The sequence below is a fragment of the Microtus oregoni genome, unplaced genomic scaffold, assembly GCF_018167655.1.
Source record: "Microtus oregoni isolate MIOR12 unplaced genomic scaffold, Mior012 000016F_ref0000370, whole genome shotgun sequence".
In the NCBI taxonomy this organism is placed as follows: domain Eukaryota; kingdom Metazoa; phylum Chordata; class Mammalia; order Rodentia; family Cricetidae; genus Microtus; species Microtus oregoni.
The window spans coordinates 32,267,633-32,273,632 of record NW_024543075.1 but is presented as its reverse complement, the minus strand read 5'-3'; the positions used below and the strand labels follow the sequence as shown (position 1 = coordinate 32,273,632).

The 6,000-nt window shown below is 47.0% G+C and overlaps 1 pseudogene; it reads left to right on the top strand.

The window, feature by feature from the left end:
* Nucleotides 1-375: 375 nt before the first annotated feature.
* Nucleotides 376-6,000, top strand: part of LOC121457350 — a 30,147-nt pseudogene continuing 24,522 nt past the window's right edge.

Sequence of the window (6,000 nt, the reverse complement as noted above, 5' to 3'; positions counted from 1 at the left end):
TGCTGTTCCTGCAAAGCCTGACCTCTTTGACCTTGAAAAAGGAGGTCAAGGAAGGGCTTGCAGTGCCCTGGCTGTGCTGCTCCTGAAGCAGGCACAGCTCTTATAGATCCTTCCACAGTACCTGACACAGAGTCTTCGCTCATCCTGACAGCATTCTGCCTTTTTCTTTATTGTCCTCTCCCTTTTGAGAATACTGGACTCCAAATCAAGGCAGCTCCCCAAGGCCACACAGAATGACGGAGACTTGAACTCTTCTCTCCTGGCTTTCTAAAAAGATGTTCTCCCCACACAAAGCCAATCTGTCTCTAGTAAGAATAAGATAGAGATGAAAATGCCATCTTGCTTCCTTGTGTCGGCAGTGGAAATGTGTTCGAGATGGCGATCCCTCAGGCTGTGCCCCGGCTCTTACAAGGAATTTGTGCTACGGGGGCACAGCTGGCATCTAGTGAGTGCCTGGGAACTGTTGTCTTCGACCTCTTCACTAAGTGTGCTGGGTAGATTTTTGCTGACTCAGCACAAGCTAGAGCCGTTTGGCAACAGGGAACCTCATGTGAGGAAAATGCCACCATCAGATTGGCCTGTCGGCAAGTTTGGGGGGACATTTTCTTAGTTAATGATTGATGTGGGAGGGCCCAGCCCACTGTGGGAGGTACCCCCCTTGGGCAGGCGATCCTGGGTTGTATAAGAAAACAGGCTGAGCAGGCCATAGGGAGCTAGTAAGCAGCATTCCTCTCATGGCCTCTACTTCAGTTCCTGCCTCCAGGTTCCTGCCCTGCCTAGTTCTTGCTGTGATGTCCCTCAGTGACTGACTGTGATAAAGACATATAAACCAAATGAGCCCTTGTTTCCCCGAGTTTGCTTTTGGTTGGTGTTTTATCACAGCAGTGGGAAGCTGCTAGAACACTAAGAAAGGGCCTTAGTGACCTCTTGGTTGTCACATTCCTGGGTCCACGCTGCCCTCCTGGAGCTTTTTGGTTCTCCGGAGCTCAGCATTGATGGAGCCCCCAGGAAAATAATCTTTCTAATTTAGCCCTCTCATTTCTAGCAGCCTGGGGCAGTGTGGTGTCAATGGGTAGATTTAGAAGCCTCACAAAGGACTCAGTCACCCTTAGGATAGTCCCAAAGCATCTCCAAGTCCAAAGAAGACAGAACTGTGAATGTTCATGTTCAATGGACGAGTAGTCCAGGAGCTGCAGTTCCAAGGCATACCTGGTATGATTCCAGCCACACAGCGTGGCTGGCACTTCCGCATTCCAGGGCCACGCATGTGCAGACAAGCCCTCAGGCAAAATACCTAGCTGCCCTGGGGGCCTTAAAAGACCGAGTGACCTGTGTGCGGCATGGTTGCAGCAGCTACGTATGACGCAGCTATGTAAGCCCTTTGCGTGCATGCGTGAGCTCCATCATCTGCATATGATGTAGCTACATCAACCCACTGTGTGCATGTACTAGACAGCTCTTAAAAACTGGACACACCTTCTTCAGCCCTCTCTTTCTCTGCACACCTACTTCCCCAGGCCTGTACACGTCTCCTCTAATAAACTCCTGAGCAGGTTTGTTGCGGTTTTCCGTGCTTGCTTCTCACTCTCGTCAGGTAGTTTCATTGGTGCTGTGAGACTCGGTAGGCCCTCCTGCCCGGCTCCCTGTGTCAGGAACCAGAGCCGGGCATTTTTTCCACAACAACCACATGTTCCATCTGCCTGAGTGTGACCTCTACACACACCACCAGCTTCAACTGGTGAGTTTCTCCATTATGGTCAGCTTAACCGTTTCTCCAAACTCGAGGAATTGACTGTTGAGCTCCCGGAAATCTTCTGGTGTTCCTAGAAATAGGGGAAATGCCCCCAACCATTGCCTTAACAGTTACGGTTGAGCCCTTTGCTGACATTCATCTCTGATTGCTTCCCATAGCTAAAAACGTGACTGGACTAACTGGGTTGGTCCTCCTACGCTAGAACTGCACACACTGTGTAGTGCATTCAATTTGGGGCCTGAGGTCCCTCGGATTTTTCTTTTTCTTTTCTTTTCTTTTGGACCACTCGTAAGTAGTCCCCCCCCCCCCCCAAACCCCCGCCATGAGCGATCACTCGGAGTGGCCTCTAGCCTCTAGCTTCTGAGTTGCCTGGACTCAGGGGAAGTCAGGCTTCATCCACACCCCACCTGTAGAGAAAAGATGTTTTCCTATAGGCTTTGTAGTGACGCTGTTTCATTAACACCCTGTGTGTAGAGAGGAGACACCCTTCTATAGGTTCTGTGGTGTTTTCACGAGTTTTCATGTTTTCAGCTATGGTATAAACCCTCAAATTATCAGCCACTTGCCTGTGAAGGCTCTATTTTTCCTCAAACTATCCCTGTCACAGCTATTGCTGGTCCTGCGGAAACTGACAAGAGTAGTCGGATCCACAAGGAAGCTGTTTTCCATTCCAGCCTTTGCTTCTTGCCAGAGTGCCTCAGCAAAAGGGCAGATCACGTGTCTCTTGTTATTATATTTCAAACTCCCACAGCTCAAAAAATGTGGCTTTAGCATACAACATGTGATCACTGCCATTTTGACTGAGGTCAGGTGACCTTCCACCACCTTAACTGAGGTCATGTGACTTCACTGCCATCTTAACTGATGGCCAGATCAGATGACTAAGTCCTGCTATCTTTACTGAAGTCTACCCTGCCTGGTCCCCAGTTTACTTATGTTTTTGTCTCTAAATTCCTCTTGCTGACTCTGTTGTGTGTGTTTTGTGCAGTGGCATGTTTTTGCACAAAGAGCATCCACTTCACCCAATTCCTGTTCACTTTGTGTGTGTGTGTGTGTATGTTTGTGTGTATATACATGTAACTTAAATGCACCTATGTTTACTGTCAAATGCTATAATTGTCTGTTTATTGCATCTCATTCCAGACTACAAAGCAATAAATCTCATAGTTTAAATTGATATGTACTGTTAAGTCTCTTAATCCAACCCTGCTTTACCTGTTAAGTTGAAAGCCAGTACAGTCACGCTTGGACTCAGCTCTCCAGGGAGATTCTATACTGTAGTTATAACTCATCTATACCTGATAAACAGCCCTCAATTTCTCAGAGATCTGGGGAATCTAGCATTTAAATATTTAATTGTTAAAATCTTTTCATAACAAAAAGAGTCAGGCTGGCTGCTAGGAGCAGCACTCTATTTCCTCCAAAGAAGACAGAAGACAAATGGGCACAGAATAACATCCATCAGCAGTTTGTTTCAACTGCCAAGGGCTGACCACTGGGGAAAAACTGCCTTTTATCTAAACTGAAGATCTCCAAACAGTGGACAGACTCACCAGAATTGACAGCCTAGCTGCTCAAGTCAAGGTTGGCTTGTCTTCCTACAGATTACTTAGCCTACAGGACCTTCTGGAACCTAGCAGGCCCTGTGCTAAATAGCAAAAGGCAAATACAACCCTCATTGACCATGGAGGACCCTAAGGAGTAGCTCTAGGTACCAATCAAGTAAGTTCTCTGTCATTTTTTTTTTATCACTAACTCAAGAAAAAATTTATCCTTCTCAAAGATCTCTGTTGCAGTTTAACAGGACAATTTAAAAGGATAACCTCACCAAACAAATTTCAGTAAAATACAAATACAAGTTATTAAGGTGTGTACCTGTAAGTTATAAAGATGTGAGGACAAGTGCACACTATCAAATTTCTCTCTCATGCTGCCTTTCACAGTCTTAAAAATACTTTTTTGTGCAAAAAAAAAGTCTGTCAAGTCATTCTGATATAAATATGCTACTGTTTAAAACTTATGTTTTCACAAACCCAAAAAATTCTTGTGAGTTCCAGGGAGCTGAATTGAAGGACCCACCTTAAACAGGTCAGATACACCCCTATCAATTCCCTGGTCCTAAATTTTTTCCCCCTAAACTTAACTTTGTTCTCTGTTCTGCCAATACCTTAAACAGGTGTAAGAGACACCAGACATTTCCACACCACAAATACTGGACAAGAACAAAGAGATCAGCTATGTCAGGATGTGATCAGCACCCAGCCTTCTCAGGTCCCTCCTAAGACAATGCCCACAAATAAGCAGGAAGCAGTCTTGAGAATCCACCACCCCAATTCCTTTAACCTGTTGTACCTAACCTCCCGCCTTTTTGTTATAAAAAATATGGGAATGTAATGGTCTGTTCTGTCGTGATGGGAAAACACACAATTGTTAGCCAATTATCTTTAAGAGGTAGATCCAAGTTAAGGCAGGCTTTCTGGGACCAGGAGTAAACTTGGTGCATGGCCCAGGTGCTTTCTCTCTGTGATTCCCGTGGGGCACAGCTGAGCTTGGGCTTCTTGTTCCTGTTTCATGAGTTTCCCCCTTATAATAAATAAAAATATAATTGCTTTATCCTTTAGTTAGCCTGGTTATTTTCCTGAATCGAGCTAATTTCTACACTGTCCCTTTAAGAGACAATCCCAGCCCACTCCCCCCTCCAGTAGCTGAGGCAAGCCAGTCTTTTTTCTGCTTCTAGCCTGATCTCCCTTCCTTTCCATCTCTCTCCTGAAGAGGTAGCTGCTGCTGTGGCTCCTTTTCCCTCCCTCCCTCCTTCCTTCCTTCCCTCCCTCCCTCCCTCCTTCATTCCCTCCCTCCCCCCTTCACTCCCTCCCTCCCTCCTCTTTCTCTGCCTCTCCCCTTTCCCCTTCCCTTCCATAACCCACTAAATAAATAGCCAACCTCACTCTGCATGCTGTGCCTATTTATTTCTCACCCACCATGGCTCCTAGCCTGGGATCCACTGCTACTTGTGGCCCATTGCCTGCTGCTGCTACTTGGGATACAGCGCCATTTTATTTAAACCATAACAATACCCATATTAGATAGAACTCATCAGTTTGACAAGCAGAGTCCATTTAAGAGACAGGACGTGTGTTATTGCTGAGTTCATGATTGTCACCCAGCTGAAGAGCCAGGCTTAAGACTCGGATAGATTTTGCTTTGCCTTAGTGATTGTTGGATACAAACCAAGGCTGTGTGTCTGACAGCGAGGTCTGTACATGAAGGAGGAGTGGAGTCACCTAACCTGGACTTAAGCCTGACCTCCTCTGGGCCCGACAGCCATTACCATCCTCAGAGGAGCTGTGTGAGCATGGCAGCCATCACTGTCCTCAGAGCAGCTTTTGATGAACCACAGGAGACCATCAAGGTGTCTCTGAACCAGACGAAGCGGTCTCTGTCCAAACAGAGCTGAACAGAGGAGAGAGACAAACCTCAGAGTGTTCCTGTGTGTCGTCTCAGCATGGCACTTATGCTCCTTTGCCTTTCTGCAATACCTGTTGGGGTTCTGTCAGACTCTCACCTGAGACTCCAGCCACTCCTTCCTACGCCCCCTCCAGCTGTATGTAAATTTGGTCCTAGCAGCCTGTGGTCTCAGGGTGTCCAGAGATGAGAGAGTATGCACGAGTACGGAAGTCATCACTCATGCAGGGGTGAAACTTTCTGGTGGTGTGGTGGCTTCGGGATCACTCAGGCTCCTCTAAGGAACCTCTCACCTTTGCTCCATAAGGCACTGGCTGGCTACGTTGGACTTGGGTGGAATGCTCACTTTGTTCTGCTGTTGGTGTCCTATTCGAGGTGAGAAGTTCGGTCACTTCTCCCCAGGAACTATTCTCTCCAGCACCATAAAATGTTGGTGATGTTTGTCCTGTTGTTTTGTGAAAATGCAAAGGGTGGGGGTGCTGTACAGAGATGGCACATGGGCACTCTCTTAGGTTAGGTCCCTCTCTGTGCTCAGTCAGCTCTTCTTTTGGACGGCACATCTTCTGCTTGTTCAGAGGCTCTGCTTCTGTTATGCGCAGGTCCGTGAAGTCTTCCCAAAACCAAAAAGGAGACCGAGTCCCATATGTAAAAGCAAAGAGCCTTTATTCTACACAAGTCTGCAAACTCGGACTCTCTGTGTGTCCAACGTATTGGAATGATCAGAGAGCCCCGAGCTCAGCTGAGGTTGGATTTTTGTAGTAGCAAGGTGGGGGTGAGGGATTCCT